Below are 20,740 nucleotides of genomic sequence, written 5' to 3' on the forward strand. Positions count from 1 at the left end.
TTCTAATAACTGATTTATTTTATCTTTGCCATGATGACAGCACATATTTTACCAGATATTTTTCAAGATACTACTCTGTAAAAGGTAATAAGTTGGCCTTCCTTAGAAATGAAGGCAATCGGTTTCCTCAATTTCCTCAAAATAAAGTAGTGTATTGATTTTAAGTGAGCATAACTTAACAGTTTGTATTCACAATTTCTTAATAAAGTAAACTTCTGTACCATTGACTCAAAATAATTAGTTGTGTTAACTTCTTATTAGTGTTCACATTACTATTAAAATATTAGGAAACCGGTTGCCCTAAAATGATCACATAAGCTGTAAAACATTTAAGTAAAGACAAAAACCAATACCTACGCTTCTAAAACATTTTTATTGTCTAAAAATAGGCCTGTCACAATAAGCAATATATCGACTTATCGTGCAATACATGGACATGATTTCAATCATTTTTGGTGACACAATATATATATCGTCTATTGTGTTTACATAAAATTAAATGTCTTCAACATTTTAGCTGATTGTGCAGCTTCTGTCATCTCATCTAATATCCACCGGAGGCGTCAGTGAAAAACTCTTTTCTCAGTGCTTACTAACAGGTGAAGAAAAGGTGAATTTTCATACATAATCCTAAAAACTACTGACCGGTTTAGGAGAAGAAAGTGTCCAAATGAGCTTGGTTCAGAATCTTACAGAAAAGTGACGATTCAGGAATAATGTTACCGCCACTTTACAAGCAAATTTACATGTTGTTTTTGCACCTTGAATGGATTTATGACTATTTCTATGCTGTTGTACAATCATTACATAAACACAGACATTAATTGGTCTCAAAAAAATGACAATAATAACACTTATCACAATCAATTCTATAACAATATAATTGCACAACATAAATGACATTAACATGACAGGCCTATCTACATATTGTACAGTGTACACTGTAAACCCAAATTAGTAAGCAGAACTCAAATTTTGATGCAACTCCTTGCCTCAAATATTTTAAGTACAAAAGACATAATGAATTCTTGCCCTTTCCTATTTATTTAATCCTATTCATTAAAGGCATTCTTGTGTGTCATGTGTGATTGTAATTAACAAACAGATTTTCACTGCATTAGTAACACAGTCACATTTAAATAAAAGAAGATACAGATACTCTCAGTTCATTTTAGACTAGGCATGGGACGATAACTGTTTTCAAGGTATATCGCGGTTTGGAAAAGTCAGTTAAAACCGTTCCTAAGGTATATATTAGGGTTTTTATTTATTATTATTATTATTTTTAGGACAACAGTATCTCTGGCAAAAAAAAGATATCCAAAGATGTCATTTTGAATTGTAAAGAAATCTGTGTTTTTGTAACTAATGAAGACAGCAAAAGTCAAAGATTCATTTGAATTATTTTGCCTGACATGTGTACTGCTCCAAAATACTTCAAATGTTTTTCAAAATAAAATATATTGGGTTCAAAGGGAAAAATGCTGTTGTTTTGTTTACCCAGACATTTAAAAAGAATATATTTTAAAGCAGTAACCACAACACTGTGAAACCGTAATGTTTTTATCCTAGGTTATCATACCGTGAGAATCTTATACCGGCCCATTCCTACTTTAGACTTGGACATATTGTGCACAAACTTGACACAAAACTTTTACAGTATTTTGCTCTTTTTTTCTTCTTCTTGATTTTACAAAAACAATACTGATTCAGCTAAAAATGCAAACTAAAGGCTTAACTAGGATTAGGCTAATCATTACACAACGATGGTTTGTTCTGTAGACAATAAAAGACATATAGCTTAAGGGGGCTAATAATATTGACCTTAAAATGATTTTTCTTTTTTTTAAATAAAAAACCTGCTTTTATTCTAGCCAAAATAAAACAAATAAGACTTTATCCAGAAGAAAAAAATATATTACAGGAAATACTGTGAAAATTACTTGCTCTGTTAAACTTAATTTGATAAATATTTGAAAAATACAAATAATAAAAATAAAAATCACAGGAGGGCTAATCATTTTGACTTCAACTCAAATAATACAATTTTTGCAAATAGCAGTATTTAACTAAATTTGAATGAATTTGGTAAGATGATTGTAATAAATATTGTATTATATTTTGCTAAAGTGAGATTTAAATAGATGAATACAAAAAGCACAGCATGAATCATTCATAGTATCAAACTAAATTTATTTATGTTAAATAAATATATAAATATTTGAAATTGAATAACACATTTTTATTTATTTAGTATTTTTTTTCCACAAAATGTTAGAAAATATCTACTGTTTCATCACGTTCACTTCTACTTGTCAGCAAAAATGGCTCTGTGAACTACTTTTCAGCCTACTCAATAATGTAAAAGTTAGTAGGGCTGCTACTTTCAGTTCCTTTTGCTTCCCAACACTGGCTTATACAAGGGCAGAACAAAATGCTTTTTTGGAGGGAAACATGATGTAGTGTGGATGTGGGAACCAAAGTGAGCTTGTGAGATACACTTCACTTACTTAATCAGTGGCCTTGCCCTGCGCTGTCAATATGGCTGATCACACTGGTTTTTCCACATTACGTTAACAACTTCATGAGCTCTGCTGAGCACAGTATTAATCTCCGGCGAAACCCTGCTTTACACCCTGATCGATACACGCTGTTTGTCCTGCCTGCGGCGCCGACTGTGGGAACCACTTTTTTTTGTTGGAATCCGGTCAAAACTTTTACCAACATTTCACACGTACGGGACAGAAACAAACCAGCAGCTATTTTTAAAGTGATAGTTTCAATTCTGATATCCTTTACTATCCCTCTTGAACACAATGGAAGATATTTTGAAGAATGTTGGAAACTAGTAGCCAGTGACATCCATAGCATTTTTTTTTTTCTTACTATACTGTAAATAATATCCTTGCTGCCTCATTTTTTAATGGAATCTAATGAACTTTTCTAGACATCTTAACATTGATCACACTGACTAAAATATTAAGTTCAACTTTGTAGTTGAAACCCAATGAACTTATTTTAATAAGTTAAGTAGGGCTACACGATATTGGAAAAAACAGACATTGCGATATTCCGTTTTTCTGCAATATATAATGCGATATGAGCATCATTTCACAGGATGACTATTAATTCATGATTTAACATTGATTGAATGATTTTGTAGGTGAGGGCATCTGCATACAATATACAAAATTGCACAAAAACATACTAAATAAAATGAAAACAATAGATGAAAACAATAGAACAAAGTTTAAAATGTAATAAATGGTTTTCCGCTAGTATTGAGTAGGTCTGCCCAATATTGGAAAAATCTGGCATTGCGATATTTTGTTTTTCTGCGACATACTGTATATTGAGAGCATAGATAAACACAATAGAGTCTAAATTAACAGTGCTTTCTGCTTTTTCGAGGAGTCTACCAGTATTCAGATACAGAAATTGAATAATTAAATGTTACATAATCCTGTATAGACTTCATTGTATAAATAATTCAGCAAAATTAATCTTTATTAAAAATACAAACTTCCTTTCTGACCGTCTGTAGTAATGATGGGCGATTCACGAATAAATCGTTTGTTTTAATCGAATCTTAGGTAAACCGGTCGAACCAGTTTATTAAATTGAATGGAGTTGTCGTGAAACGGTTTGCGTCTTCAGTAAGTGCTAACATACCAGATGCTCCCTCTGACTCTAAAGAAACCCATATCCAGATATTCAGTTAATAGAACAGTACACCGACTCATCTGCTGTGAAAAAGAGACCTGATGATAATGATGAGTGCGAGACGACTGTCTGTTCCCTCACAGCAAGCTCTCTCATTAGCTTCTTTTACACCGTGATACCGGTTAATATCTGGAAAATTTCCAGAACAACTTTACCGGTAAATTAAAAAAAGCGCTGTTCACACAGGCAGGAACGTTATGGAATTTTTCCTGGAAAAGACCGTTCACACATTCCAAAATACCGGCAAATTCTGACATAATTTACCAGAAATGTCCTCTAAACGGCTGCACTTGTATTTGTAAACATTTGACTACAGTACATTACAAACTCTGTGGATGGATAGGTATTGTGAACAACTTTTATGAAAACATATAGAGAAACACTTTCGCATGTCGAGATGTACATAATGTGTGTGTGTGCTGGCGCTCACCGGCTGCTTCACATGCATACGCAACACATCAAGTAACTGAAGGAAGAAGAGCTTGAAGGTAAAGAAACAACGGCTTATCATAAGCATCTTATCGATAATTATTTACACAGTTGGAGAAAGAACATAGAAATGTTATCTGACTGACATCTAGCAGCTAAATGTGTCTGCAAAAATATTCAAAATATTGAATGTGTCTGAATGTTCTAATTGGCTAAAGTAGACATCTCATGTCAGCGTGAATGCACTTTTTCCGGCAATCTTTCTTCTGCGTTAACACAGCACAGCATTCCGCAAATTACTGTTAATGTTACAACTTCTCTTTCCGGAAAATAGTCAAAATGAATTTACCGGTATTTTCAAAAAGGGCCTGTTCACACATACAGATCTTTCCGGAAAATTACCGTAATTTTCCAGAAAGGGGAAATTGAGTGTGAGATTCAACCTAAGGTAACTTTTATTCCGCAATGTTTTTTTAAAGCCAATTAAGCAAGGTAAAACTTAACTCCCATTACATTTTTTAAAGTAACTCAAATAATATTAAGTAATGCATTATATTACTTGTTACTTTGGAAAAGTAATATTATGTAATGCTCGTTACGTAAAGCGCGTTATGTCCAACGCCGGTCTTGATTTTGTTTTGTTTTGTCATTCAATTTTTACAGTGTATGGAAGTCAACAGCTTCCAGTTTTCCAACATTCCTCTAAATATCTTAGAAAGGTTTAATATCACACTCTAAAAAATCCTGGGTTCCACATAATCGGTTTATGTTTGGACAACATAAAGTAACTTATTAGTTTTTTACAAATTTACAAGTTTTCTCCCCCCAAAAACTCAAGAATTGTGTAATTTCAGCTCATTTTAAAGTAATACTTTGAACAAACAGCAAAAATCAGTTTGAGTGCACTTGAGGGTGAGTAATTGTTTAATTATGTGTAATTTTTGGGTGAACTACCCCTTTAAGATGCAGCACCCCTAACAGAGAAACAACACGGCCAAAGTGAGAATAAATGGAGCAGAACAAAAAAAAAGCAAAGAAAACTGAGCTTGGCAGAACAAGAGTGCAATTCAACCCAACAGGTAGAAAAGAAGAAAAATGCGTTGCACAGCTTAACCAAGGAGTCATTTTAGCGCAACATAAAACGTGTCTGTATGTGGGTGTCTGTAATGTAACATGCTATTTTGCAACCAGACCTGCAATTACAGCATGGAAGCTTAACCAAATTTGCCACTTTTTTTGTTGTTAAGGAAAGTGCTTTTCTTACTCTTTCAGGAAAGTACAGGACTAATCCAGCTCGCTGGGAGGCCACTTAAGCTAATTGGCAGGTTTTGTGGGCATGGGTTGGTACTCAAAATAGCCGAGACCACCTTCCTTCTCATCTTGTATAAATGGCTCCTTCGCCACCATCATCTCCTTATTCCAATCAGGCCTTTAAATAAGCCAGGCCTCCCCCACAACGACGGCGGAGTGCTCGGTTAAATTAGAGTAATGAGACAAATGACTTGAGAGCAAATGAAGGAGAAAGCGAGTGAGTGAGGAATTAAAAGTGAAGGAAAGGATCCAGATACGTCACTTTCATTGTCACGGATCTATTGTGCTCCTTAGTTCAGCAGCTCACTGCCCTGAGAGGCAGTCGTTTAGGAGGCTGACCAAATTGTGACGTTGAAGAGAAATGTTTGTGCCCTAAAAAAAAAATCCCCGAATGCACCCACCGTGAAAAACTGCAGTGAGCTTTAGAATCCTGCTATATTCTCTTACCAGAAATATCACTATTCTTTAAGTCTTACGTGTCTTTTGTTTTTGTGATCTTTTGTCCTTAGGGCATAAAGTGCATGACAAGAAGAAAAAAAAAAAACTTAGCAAACTTTAAAATATTATAGAGGTATATAATTTTATTTGTGTTTTAGACGAAGATTATGATAACAACAAATATTACAATTATGATACTTCTAATAGAATTATTATTTACATTATAAGGCTGGTAATAAAGCTAAAAGGTTAATATTAAAATAGCATTGTTTATACTGTTATATGTAAGAAAACTAATAAAAATCAAATAGTACCGTATAAAATGCATATAAATTAGTTATTCTTTTAACATTTCTGTAAATATAGGCATATTAGTATTATTATTAATAATAATAATAATAACAATTATTATTATTTATTAACAACAATAATAATTTATTGTTTATTTAATAATTTAATACTTTTATATTTAATAATTTATTAATAATTTTATATTTAAATTGTTTTTTTTTATGCATTCATTTTAGTATTTTTATTATTTCTTTAATAATTTATTATTATTATTATTATTATATACTAAGTAATTGTCAAATGTATTGCATCAAAATTATTCATGTAATTATATTATTTAATTTTAACATAGTGCGATGTGGTGGTGCAGTGGGTAATACGATCGCCTGACAGCAAGAAGGTTGCTGGTTCGAGCCTCGGCTGGGTCAGTTGGCATTTCTGTGTGGAGTTTGCATGTTCTCCCCGTGTCCGTGTGGGTTTCCTCCGGGTGCTCCGGTTTCCCCCACAAGTCCAAAGACATGTGGTATAGGTGAATTGGGTACACTAAAATTGACCGTAGTGTATCTGTGTGTATGGATGTTTCCCAGTGATGGGTTTGCTGGAAGGACATCCGCTGTGTAAAACATATGCTGGATAAGTTGGTGGTTCATTCCACTGTGGCGACCCCAGATTAATAAAGGGACTAAGTCAAAAAGAAAATGGATGAATGAATTTTAACATAACACATTATTTAATAACATTATAATTACAATATAATAATAGCTATAACAACAACTAGAATAATAATACAATTAGCAATATTATTGACAAAAAAATAACTGAAATATTACAGCAAATGTTACATACAATGTATCCACAAAACTGTAAGGAACACACATTTTTATCTGTTTACTTCATCAGTTTAGTTAAACTGTAATTAATTAGTTATATCTCAACAATTGTCATTTGAATTGTTTTGTGTGATATGTTTAATGAATGAATTGTCATTAAAATTAGCATTTTTTTAGGTGTTAAACACATTACTACAGTACATTCATATTTAATAATTTAGCAGATACGTTTATCCAAAGCAACTTTAAAAAACTGAAAATTCCAAGGTTATTTTTTCTAAATACATGAACAGAAATTAACAGAAAAACAGATATTACAGAAGGTGCTATAGGTCAAGTGTTGATGGAAAAGATATTTTGACTATGTAATTGAGCCATCATTTCAATAGCTATGGTTCCAGCCACCTATTTTGATGCGCATTTTGCAATTTCTCATAAAAATTGCTTAAAGGTGCAGTAGATGACTGTCTTCAGAAGCATTTTTTGTTGTGCTGGTTGAAAGTCCTCACATTCCAACAGTAAAGTAAATGATCTAAATATATTTATATGTAGTTTTATATTCTGGGTAAGGCATAAAACTAAAAAATGTGTTTCAAGAGGCTGGGCTTTGGTCGGCAGGGGAGGGACTGTCTTTCAAAAATATTATGCTAACCGGTTAGCATTGTGGCAGATTACCTACTGCACCTTTAATGGAATTGCCAAGATGCACATAAGTTTTGAAAAATCAGCACAAAAAAAATGTATTCACACAACTGAGTATGATAAACTTTTTGTCCAATTAGAAAAAAATTCACATGATAGCATTTACCAAATAAATTCAGCACACTAATCAAAAAATGTATGTGATTTTGTTTAAACAGATAATGTGATAACAAAAATGGGTGCATTTGCAACAGCATTATCGGACAAACCAGCAGATCTATCACATTGTAAATGTCTGAAATGTTGTTTTGGTCATTCTAAAATCCCTTAAACAAAGTCTGTCATCAAAGTATTACAGTATACCTCCCAGAACTGCGCTCCTTATTGCGCGTTTGTCTTCTGAGGCACAAATAATTTATCATATAAGAAAAAAAGGTACACTATGGATTCTCGTACCGCAAATTCCATTTTTATTTTGGATATCTGCCACCAGTTTATCAGGAAGTGATTTTGTTATTTTTGACTTATTGGATGGAATCCTGGATGGTGCTTTATTTGCTAATGTTTTATGCGATATTGCAGTTTTGTGTATGAATCTAATTTGCATCTTTGGATGGAAACCAATGCCTCAGACTTTTAGCTTCACTAGTTCTTGAATTTGTATACAGTGTTTTGACTCATTAGAGAGAGAGACACAAGTCTCCAGCAAGACCTAAGAGTCCATTGCGTAACCGAGGTCAAGACTAAAGTTAATGAGCACAAGAGTTGTTTACTTCAACTAACTTTTGAAAAGTACACCAAGTTAAATTCCCAAGGTGTCCTCTCAGTTTGAGGTAAATCACAGTAGGGTGGTTTACATCTCCAAAGCGAGCAAAAGCCGTGACACCACAGCTACGTTAAGCTAATTGCCTTCATAGAACGTGATTGGTGATGAGCTGTCGTCATCCCTTTTTGTCTTTGTTGAGACAGACAGATCTGGCATCTAAAGGGCTGATGCTCAATTCTTCAATGGTTTGGGCCTGGGTCACATTTCATTGGCAGGACTGAGCCTGTAAAGCAGAACATACTGCAAGAGCTCAGACATCAAACGAAGCCAAGACAAAATAATGGATACATTCAACAAAGACAGAGGGAGAGAATTAGATATTGTGTCATACTAATGAAGTTTGGAACAATACGAAACATTATACGAGAGATATTTCTAGATCTATTTGGCTTTGTAGTCTATTCTGTCTGTGATTATAGGAGACAAGGAGGAATCTGATCCCAGATCTGCTGGGTTTTTTTTTTTCTGTGAACACAGCGCTTTGCTCCCTCTGAGACGTCTTGAAGCATGGCTTTCCTCTTCATTTACATTTTTGTGCAACACAACAAATGTCATCCTCAAGGACCTCTGCATAAAGCAGGCTGTATTAACCTCGTTCGTTTCATTTTCATGAATTCGCCACTCCTCTGTGTTTGTGAATCCTCACAGCAGTGGTTGTGGAGTCTCTGCCTCCCTGAACACAACACTGGTTCAAACAGGGCCACCACAGTGCATCCTCAGGTCCAAAACAAACCTTCTTTTTCACAAGGTACTAAAGGTTCAAAACCCATGTTTTTTTTTCTTTTCAAAAACAGGTTTTAGGTTACAGATTTACTGCTAGAGAAAATGTGCCATATTATAAGGGTTGCACGATAAGGCTGGAAAAATCTAACATTGCAATATTTTTTTTATTTTGCAACATACATTGCAATATGAATTCAATTTCACCAGATGACTTTATATCTTTATTTGGGCCCAATCACAATTCCATTTTTTTTACCCCTACCTCTTCCCCTTGGCTCTTGAAAAAGAGTGTGAAGGGGAAGGGCTTCAAAATGTAACCCCTAGGAAGTGGGACAGCACTACAACACCTGCTCAAGTCATCATATGTCATTGCAATCTCTCTGTAAAACACAAACGTGGTTATGAATATATTGCTTATAACGTGCTTATTTGTTGTAAAAATTCATAATAATGACAAAAAATAAATAAATAAATTTTTAAAAAAAACTAATTTGTGCATCTCCTGACTTCCATATGCAGTCATGATGCTGTTGTAGCTGGTGTATTCTGGGAAATTTTAATACCCTTTGGTTTCGAGTGTGGTCCTGAAAAATCTCAATTTCGAGGGCTATCTAGCCCTTCTTCACCCTACCCCTTCAAGCTAAAAAGAATTGGTAAGGGGAAAGGCTGAGGGGTAGAATTGGAATTGGGCCTTGGAAAGAATTTATAATGTTAGATTGATTGGGATCATTCTGCAGTGGAAGTGTATCTCCATAAAATCTAATAAGCAAATATAAAAAAATTTTGGGGTCCCCCAACACATTTTTGTTGTGGTCTGTGCTATTTGCAGTGCATTTCTGTATTTTTATGTGTTAAGAGTATTTTCATACGAAAAATCTTTAAATAAAATTTAAAAAAAGATACAATAATAAAGATGAAATAAAATGTTTTATCGTTTGCCGAGTCAAACAGCATTCAAGTACAGTAACTGAATGATAAAATTAAAAAATAATTGTATAAAATTAATCGTTTAAAACACAGATACTATAGGTTTAAACCCAGATACTAAAGGTTCAAAACCCATGTTTTTTTCCCTTTTCAAAAACAGGTTTTAGATTGCAGGCTTACTGCTTGAGAAAATGTGTCATCTTATTAGGGCTGAAAGATATTGGAAAATTGATTGGAAATAGATTTTACGATTACAATATTGTTTTGCAATATATATTGCGCTATGAATGCAATTTGACCAGATGACTTAATATATCTATTTTGAAACAATTTATAATTTTAGATTAATTGGGATGATTCTGCAGTGGGAATGTATCTCCATAAAATCTAATAAACAATCTAGAAACTTTTTGGGGTCCCCCACACATTTTTGCTGTTGTCTGTGCTATTTGCTGTGCATTTCTGTATTTCCATGTACATATTTAGTCAGAGATTGATGAATTTGTTTTTACTATTTGCATTTCCATAAAATCAAATAAACAATCTAGAAACTTTTTAAGCCCCCCCGACACATTTTAGTTGTGGTCTGTGCAATTTGCAGTTAGTCGGTGGACGATAACCCTTTTCAAGGTATATTGCAGCTTGGAAAAGTCAAGGTTTTAAAACCACCAAATTTTCTGCTATACTATTCCTATGTAAGATATTTTATTCACCTTTTTTTAGGACAACAGTATCTCCAGCAGAAAAGATATGCAAAGATGCCGTTTTAAATAGTAAAGAAATCTGTGTTTTAGAAACTAATAAAGACAGCAGTTAATGTTAAAGTTAATGATTCATTTTAATTATTTAGCCTGACATGTTTACTGCTCCAAAACATTATAAAATATTTGTCTAAATAAAATATATTGTGTATAAAGGGGGAAATAATAATTTTTTACCCAGTCATTTAAAAAATATATATTTTAAAGCTGTCATCACAATACTGTGAAATCGTGAAACCATGATATTTTTATCCAAGGTTATAATACTGGCCCATTCCTATTTGCAGTGCATTTCTGTATTTGTATGTGTTGTGAGTATTTTCAAGCATAACAATCTAAAAATACTATCAAGAAAAATATACAATTGAAAGTGTTTTATCGTTTGCCGAGTCAAACAGTATTGAGGTACAGTAACTGACTGATAAAAACAAAAATAATTTACTAAAATTAATTGTAGTTAAGGTCCAAAATGGTACAATTATTTATACCTGAATGCTTTTAAAATCATTATACAATCACAGGCATCAAAAACGCATGCAAATGATAAATTAAAATACAAACTCAACATTGCATATCCTGCAATGTGACTATTGCGAATGATCACATTGCGATATGGATGCGGAAACAATATATTGTGCAGCCCTACATTTTGTCATATATTTATTACCTCAGACATAACGGAAGGCTAAACTCTGAGAATAAACAAACATAGTTGTTTTCAAACAGTACAATGATTAAAGTATGCTGACCTCTTGAACTCTTGTGGGAAACACTAATAAAATAAAATAGAAATATTAATACATTTAAATATAAATATTTTGATGCATTATAACCCTGCATTGGTTAAATACAAATTGATCTTGATCAGAGATGATAAAGATATTTACAATGTAAAACATGTTAAAGATTTTATTCAAAGCATCTTGAAAAATAAATAAATAAATAAATAAATATTTAGTTATTATTATTATTATTATTATTATTAATAATATTTATTACTATTATTATTAATAATACTATTATTATTATTATTATTATTATTATTGTTATTATTATTATTATTATTATTATTATTATTATTATTATTATTATTGTTATTAAATAACAATTTTCTCCTATATTCCCTATGAAAAAAAAAACTTGAAATAAAAGTACAGTAACAGTAAAAGTGTTCAAATGACAAAGAGCTATAAAGATGAATACTGAGGTCCACAAGAGGTTTGTATTCAAGCTGATGGAGATGAAGAGAGACAGGACATTCATAATTCAAAGATAGGTGGTGGTTATGTTGGCGGAGGGGGTTAATCCCTCTCCATCTGCCTAACAGCACCTTTCCCTCCCTCATCCCAGGCTGAGCTCCACCTGTACTGAACCAGGGCCTCTCAGCTAAAGATTTGGGCTGACCTGCATGAAGGCCTCCTGCAGACTTCTGCCTCCCTGTCTTCCAAATCGCCAATGCCGGACTTTGAAGTCTCCAGAAGGAGAGACTCCAAGGGGCCTGCAATCTCACCAGCATGGCTGTTCTCAGGATTAAGGGACACAGATGAGCCAGGAGGTGCTTCCTGGCTCCAAATGTGCAAGCTTTTTCCCCCGCAATGGCAGCGCTGATGGATTAACAGACAAACTAAAGGCAGCAGAAAACACACAGAGTGCACAAACAAAATGTAATGCAACGTCAGGTCCTAAGAAACCAATTTGTGTATAAGAAAAAAAGGGGGCTTGGTTTGGTCAATGATCGCCCAATTCTCTTCCTTCTCCTGATACTTTGCTTGTGCTTTTAACAGTTTCAGCTGTGCATACAAGCAAATCAAGAACTCCTTGCTGCTTATAGAGAAATAGTTTGAGTGCATAATTTATACAATGCATTCCTAATTACTGTAATTCAGTTTTGTGAAAAAGTATTTACCCCCTCAGCAATTGTGATTTTGGAAAAATAAAACACTGTAAAGCTCAAGTGCAGATTTCATTGAGGGAAACAAGCCAACACATAACCTCTAAGAAAAAAAAAGTAAATTCCCCCTTGAATCTAATATCTAGCTAGACAACAATAAACAGTAATAACAGTCATCAAACACCACCTACAATTTGATGTGAGCCTTTATTTGTTTTCAGTCCTTCAGATGTCAACTCGACCCCATTTTGGATCATGCCCTGCTGTAATTACATTTAAACTTCAGCTCATGGTCAGATGCTCATGCAGCTGGCTTAAGAGTATTACTGCAAGCTACATTCGATGAGAAGTCATCAAGGCCACCGCATAAAGCAAAACATTCCAAGTCAACCACAATGCCACAGAAGGCATCACATTATCACTAACAAAATGCACCCTGCAAAGTTACCAACGAAAGCAAGAACTTGGAATCATCACATGCTTTTTAATAAAATATGATTTTTAGAGCTTTCACGTTCCTTTGCTTTTGTATTAAGTCATTTTTTTTTTCACACAGCGGGTTTTTGAACCATGACCTCCGCTGATGCAAGAGAAGCCTGTAGTTCTCTGAAAGTTTTTCAGTGATAATTTCAAACTTTCCGGATGAGTTGCCACTATGCCCTTTGAGAAATCCTGACAACTTTTGGGAATATTTCACATCCCAGTGTCTCTAACTCTGTTCATTAAGATTAAAGTGGCAATTACTTTGTGGAACAAAAAAGAAGGGATTTTTAAAGAATGTTGGCATATTAAACAGTGACTTTCACTGTATGAACAACAATAACAACAAAAAAAGAATACCCAAAACTGTTTGGTTACTAACTGGAGTGCAACTAATCACGAGACAGATGGTTTGGATCACATTACTGTTTTTGAGTCATGAATTACATAAATTGTTGAATCTGTGAGACAATAAGAAAAGAATAATCATAATTCTGCTTTCCAATTATTACTAATATTCATTTGATATATTATTAAATAAAAAGAAACAAATAAATAATCAATACAATACAATTGGTAACACTTTAGTTTAAGTCACAGTTTGTGCTATTAACTACTGGCTTATTACTGGCCTATTACTGTGATATTAACTGTTTTTTAGTAGTTATAAAATATTCTACATCCTTAATCTTTCCCAATACCTAAACCCAACTACTACCTTGCTATCTGTTAATAAGCAGCTTATTAGTAGTTTATTGAGCTAAAAGGCTTGGTTAATGGTTTGTTAACAGCGTGAATTGTGACAATATAAGTTTGTCGAGTACTTAGGCACCCAAAAGGAATCAATTTAAAATAAAATGCATTGTCTAATTAGGCTAAATTAAAGCATAATTAATTTTATAACCATTACAGAAGTTACTCAGTCAAGAACAGAGAGTATTTTTTTGTCTTTTGTTGTTAACAGCTAGTCACATAATGAGATGCACAGAGCCAATATACTGATACACATGCATCCTCTTTCACAATTGTAGTTTATGTTCACTTTAAGCATACTTAATGGTTATTTAATTATAGTTTTGATTAAACTGTGTGTAAATTTTTCCATCTAAAGCCTCATTCACACTACGAGCAACAAAGCGACAAAAGCAATTCCATGCAAATGTTAACCTTGCCATGAAAAAATGTTTGGTGTACATTTTTGGTGTAAACAAGTATTTTACAGTACTTAAAAACTACTCAAAATGGTCTCCGTTAATGTTTTTAAACTATTATATTTGATTTACCAAAGTCACAAAAGTGCCAATTTCACATCTGTCCCATCCATAACGTAGAGGTGTCACTTAACGAAATTTTTACCTCAAAAATGCAAAAACGTCAAATAAAATAGAATCAATCCTTTTTGTTCTGTAGAGAGCCGACTCTTATCCTTTTGATTAGCATAGTTTCTTTTGGGTCGTGCAGTTTAATTCGCAGAATTTTTACAATGTATGTTGTAGACTGTAAACTCGCTAACTTTTTTCGTCCATGACGTAGGTTTATTTTCCTCATTTAAAATCTAAAAAATGTTTACAGACTGATATTTTTCTGATCCCATAGCTCTGTAGTCGTTTTGGAAAATATAAACAGATTTTTCAATATAATGTTAACATATACTTTCTCTGTGAATTTATGTTTTGAGTTTTTACTGCAAATGTCACATACATAATGCTGGAATTGCTCACAAGTGACCATTCATTTCAACGGGAAGTGAGCAACTTTCGGCGACCTCCGTCTACGTGAGCGACATCGACCATTGTCGAGCAGGTAGGCGTGTCGAGTGATGCAACAAAGTTGACAATCCTTCAACTTTATGCAAATGAAGAGCAACTTTCTTGAGCGACAGCCAAGAGGAGCACCAGTAGAGCTCACGTAATCCTCTCTCAGCTTACTCAGTGGCCGTTGTATTCTCCGTGCTGTTGAGCTACACAGACCTGCGTTTGCAGCAGATCGCCACCCAGAGCGACAGGCAGCTACAAAAATCACTGCTAGTATGAATGAGGCCTCAGCCACAAAACAGAATTCAACTCAGTAGGTGTCTAAAAAACTGCTCATTACACCCTAGTTACCAACATGTTTCAAAATATTTAGTTTTCAAGGAAAATATTTAAAAAAATGCATAATAAGGTGAATGCAAGACATTTTAATTTTCTGGACTAAAATAAAACACTGCTTTATGTTTCCCAGGTTTTCTGTCTACATTTTCTAAAATGTGATTACATGAAATATTCGGGTAGAGATACATGCCAACATGCCTGGAATGTGCAAACACAGAGCATGATAAAAAATTAAAAAAAACACAGCAGCATCTAAATCTAGCAAGTTTTTTTTTATACCTATCCAAGCCAAACGCTTATTGGTGGATCAGACGGGTGGAGGGGGCATTTTGATGGGCAGTTTGCCTGAGCTCGGTGCACAGCTGCAGGGCCTGCGGGCAGACAGATAGAGCTCTGCTACAGCAGGTGCTGACATTAATGAGAGTGATAAACCATGAGAGAGAATTTATAAATCAGTAAAAAGCTATGGTGGACCAAACCCTCTGCTGGCATCTGCCCATTCAGCTGACCTGTGGTTAAATAAACCTCTTACGAGAGGAAGGGTGTTTGTTGAAAACACAATGTGGAGCCAGATTCGACGTTTGACTCTGATTGTCAGGTAGAGCGGAGGCTTCGATGAATTCCTGTTTTTGAGGCTGCCAGAAAGCTATCAGATATTCCTGGGAGAATAAAAACAATAGTTTCTTTTGTATCGTCGAGCGTTTGATTAGCTCTCTTCTGAGATTGGAGCGTGAACCGTACTTTGATCAACATGAATGAAGATTCAAAATGGGAAAAGAAAAACTTGGCCTCGATGTCTGTACTGAGATCCAAAAAATGTCTGTCAGCATTGCTTGTGGTGTGAATGTCACACCCTGCTGTCAGAACTGAAGATGAAAATCTGAATGAATGCTGCATGAATTATTGACAAAAACTGTGAGACGGAAAGAGAATAGAAACAAGGAAGTCGTGCACGAATCTGTGACCACCAATGCAAAAGTGTTGAAAAAAAAAAGTAAATTGCTAAACATTGCACTTGGGAACAGCATGATAAAAGCCATTAAGTCATTAGTAAACAGACCTTCTTCTGATGGAAACACCACAGTGACCTTGGTGAGAAAATAAAGAGGTATAATTCTGGCTGATGGATGTAGACGATATGATTACTGTCGATTATATCTGTAGGCATTGTAATGGCTATTATTTATTTTGATTTGTAGTCAAGTAATAATTATTGTGTTCGGCATCACAATAATGTATCATGGAAACCACTGATTCTGCCAAAACACTATCGTTAGGGCCTCAGGATTTCTGCAATGCGGAAAACAAGGACAGAATTGCCAGTCATAAAAATGCAAACCACAACATAAAGCAGAATGGACTGGAACTTAGAAATGTTAAATTAATAAATCAAAAGCAATCCTGTAGACTCAGTGTCTTAAACAACAGTATTAAACAACAAAAAGGCTATTTAAATACAAAGTCTAGTAGTACAAAGTGTAGTATATCTGTTTAGTCTAGAGTACAGGCCTCAAACTTAATTCCTGGAGGGCCGAGGCTCTACACAGTTTCGCTCCAACCGTAATCAAACTTAGCTGATCCCAATAATTAAAGTGTTCAAGACTACTCTCTTCTTTGGATCAGCTGTGTTTGAGTAGGGTTGAAGCAAAACTGTGCAGAGCTGCGGCTCTCCGGGAATTGAGTTTGAGACCTATGCTCTAGAGTGTTTAAATGAAAAAATAACTGTCCTGTATACACAGAAACTCAAGTGTCTTCAAGGCAACCAATCAAAATAAAAGTTTGGTTTAACTTGAATAAATTCTGATATAAATATTTGGTTTATTATTATCATATAAAAGAATGTCCTTCACATTTAATTTGAATACAGTGGTCCCTTATTATTTGTGAGAGTTACGTTCCTAAAATAACCAGAAATAGGTGAAATCCGTGAAGTAGTCAGCTTTATTTTTTACAATTATTATAGATTTTAAGGCTGTAAAACCCCTCACTACACACTTTATACACTTTTCTCAGACATACATAAACATTTTCACACTTTTCTCTCATTTAAACACTCTCAAAATTCAAACTTTCATAGAAAAATAAGCCTAGTATTACAGAATGAAACCAAAAATCAAAACCTTTTATTTATCCTGTAATGGCATCCTACAGCTACGTAACTTCTACCTTCCTATAGCATGTCCAGAACAGTGGCCAGCGGAGAAATTAAAATGGTCGTGCCCAACTGAGCCTGGTTTCTCTCAAGGTTTTTTTTCTTCACTTTCGCCAATTAGTTGCATGGTTCAGGATCTGTAGAGCTGCGCATTATTGGATTTGCTCTTCAGTGTTTGGACTCTCAGTAGTGATTTTTAAACCACACTGAACTGAGCTAAACTGAACTGAACTTAAACACTGAAAACTGAACTACACTGTTCCAATTTACTATGACCTTTTATGTGAAGCTGCTTTGACACAATCCACATTGTAAAAGCGCTATACAAATAAAGGTAAATTAAATTGAAAAAAGTCCAACTTTTTGTGCGATGGTTAGCATCTTCCTCAGCCTTTTGGGTGCTAGCGCAGGTGCGTTTGACGGTGCAGAACATTTCATCAACATTGTGGGTAAAAAAAACTCAAACATACAGTACAGTCACACTTCAAGCGATCAAAGATTTATGTAATTTGGCGGGCTGAATACATTGTATACTGTACAGGAGACACGACGCGGAGGAGATTGCTTAACAATAGTCTACAGCCAATCAGGACACAGAACACAATGCGCTGTAAAAAAAAAAAAGCATGTCAAATTGCACGAAAAAAATCTGCGAATCTGCGAAAAGTGAACCGCATTATAGCGAGGGACCACTGTCCTTAATACTAGCTAAGTATACTATAGATACTACCTTTATATACTAGATAAGTATAATTTAGCTATGGATTATTTTCATGCAAGCAAAACAGGTTAAAACTTGCTTAAGATTTACAAATTCTAAACGTAACAAAAAATTTCATTGGAGCCCTTGTAATGGGAACAGTGCTTTTTTTGCAACATCCCCAACCAAATATTCCACCAAATCTTAAAAAGAAAACAATCCCCATTCCATCATTTTTGTAACCCACATGATATGCAGCAGAATTTGGAATAAACTGAAGCTGGCGTGCATGCTTATAAACATTTGCATCTCTAACGCACTAAAGATCTCTTTCGTCAAGCCTGCATCAGCTGACCCCAATTATAATTCCGCCACCTCTTTCTGTCCGAGCGCAGAGCTGAATGTGATTAGTCATATCTAATGGCGTATCTCCACTGTCATGGACAGTCTGGGGGACTTGAACTCGAATACACATTGGGTGATAAACTACACTGGGAACAGTGATAGCAGCTAAACGATGGCACGCATAATGGCTCCATATGGCTCATCTAAATAAAACAACCATAAGCTGTCAGAGCAAAGCGGTGGCTCCATGGAGCGGTGGAAAGGTGGAATCGCCGGAGGACGCCTATGATGTTTAGCCCTCAACGGGGCCCAAGGTCAAAAGCGACCCTGCATCTGGCTAGCCATCTGCTCCCCGCAGCCGGCCGACAGAGCCTGTCACGTCCAGACCATCGTTGTCGAACGTGTCTTGATCTCTATGGGATATCTGGCTAGACAGGGGGCATGAGTTAAAGGGCCTTGCACAGGTGTTCTATGATGCATGTGTATTTGAAGCTGATTTTTTTTTTGTTCAACGCTCTTCACGTCAAGTCTCTTGTCTCATCTGTTTTGTCTTTTCCTAAGTGATCTCCATTGTCAGCTTGTTTCTCTGTTTCGTTGCGTTTTTAGAAATCTGCCTTCCTCCAACTCCCATACTTTTCAATCGTTTGTCGCCTACTCGCAGTGAGACTTGATTTAAACAGACTGTGTGACAGACTGTCAGAAGTTTTTTTGTTTTATTTTAAATCATATTTGCATTCTTCTAAAAATCGACAGACGTTGTCCCCAACGGGATGGCCTCGGGTGAATAGTCCAGTCAAAATAATGAAGTAGGATGATATCTCAATTTTCTCTCAAATCAAGTCGTTGTCCTTCAGAGAGGCTCAACTTGACTTCACCGAGCAAATTTCATCAAAAGAGCAGGACATGAGGAGAAAACAGAATAAAGCTGCTTTTCACCAGTTAAGTAAACTTTTTCCCATTGGTTCTTACCTTAGAGGATGATCCAATCAGACAGCAGGACTGCAGACGAGCAAGGATAAAGGTCTGGATGTTTGAGAAAGCTGTGACATTCCACAACCGACCTAAAACAGAGACAACAAGGTTCATAAGTAATGAACACATGCTTTGAGTCAACCATAATTTTGAATATTAGATCCTCACATTTGGCCCTGTGTGGTAAAAAAATAAATAAATAAAAAAAAATTTCCTATAACACACTTTTCACATATAAGTTTCGGTAGTAACAGGTAAAAACAAACATGTTCAACAATATGCACTAATGTGTACAGGGATTGGTAAAATCTTTAAATGATTCAAGAGTATTTAGTGTCACATGAGAAATAACGACCCTTGAGAAATCATAGTAGCATGATGATTTTGTGTTCAGGAGCAAAAAAAAAAAAAACATTATTTATGTTGAAAACATATTTATTTTCTTTAAAATAACAGCATTTATTTAACTTGAAATCTATTCTTAGAAAAGGTTTTACGGTCACTTAAAAAAAATTGTGTCCTTGCTGAATAAAAGAAATTGCTTCTTTATAAAAATAAACCACAACAACCAAAAACACAAAGTGCTTCTATGGCATTGAACAAACGATATTAAAAAAAATGCCAAATGCAATATTTCTGCAATATATTGTGATACATTGAAGAGCTATTTATACACATCTACAAAGCTCTTTATATCTTTGCTGGTGAGCTCATTTTCATAGAAAATCAAATATCAATGGAATGATCTAGGAAAATCTTTGCAAAAGTTTTAAATAAAGCTACATTTTGAGTACAAGAAAATATTATTCAGGTTTTTCTTCAATATTTTATTGTTTAGTTAAACATGTTTATTGGTAATTATTTCAATTATTTTTGAACAGATTTCTGGAAAGGGGCTTCAGATTCCGTTTTATCTTATGAATTGTTTTGTGCATGTTAAAATATCCTCTTAACAATCTTTACATGAGTTTTTAAAGACCAAATTCTCACTAATTTGACCAATTTAACTAATACAAAAATAAAACATTATTTTACTGTGAAATTAATTAACAAACTAATATTCTAATAATATTAAACATTAAAGTAATTGATCACAAAGTAATTGATTCATTCATTTTCTTTTCGGCTTAGTCCCTTTATTAATCTGAGGTCACCACAGTGGAATGAACTGCCAACTAATCCGGCATATGCGGTTTACGCAGCGGA

At 34.5% G+C, this 20,740-nt stretch overlaps 1 protein-coding gene across 4 annotated transcripts in view; it reads right to left on the minus strand.

Annotated features, from left to right (window-relative positions):
* The window catches only part of sema6e (sema domain, transmembrane domain (TM), and cytoplasmic domain, (semaphorin) 6E), a 295,663-nt gene that overhangs the window by 243,022 nt on the left and 31,901 nt on the right, over positions 1–20,740 (minus strand). For all 4 annotated transcript variants that reach the window (XM_056475016.1, XM_056475017.1, XM_056475013.1 and 1 more), the window contains exon 2: positions 19,532–19,623. The gene's annotated coding sequence lies outside the window, so the exon portion shown is untranslated. The remainder of the gene's footprint in view (positions 1–19,531; positions 19,624–20,740) is intronic.

This window comes from Danio aesculapii, chromosome 16 (assembly GCF_903798145.1).
Source record: "Danio aesculapii chromosome 16, fDanAes4.1, whole genome shotgun sequence".
In the NCBI taxonomy this organism is placed as follows: Eukaryota; Metazoa; Chordata; class Actinopteri; order Cypriniformes; family Danionidae; genus Danio; species Danio aesculapii.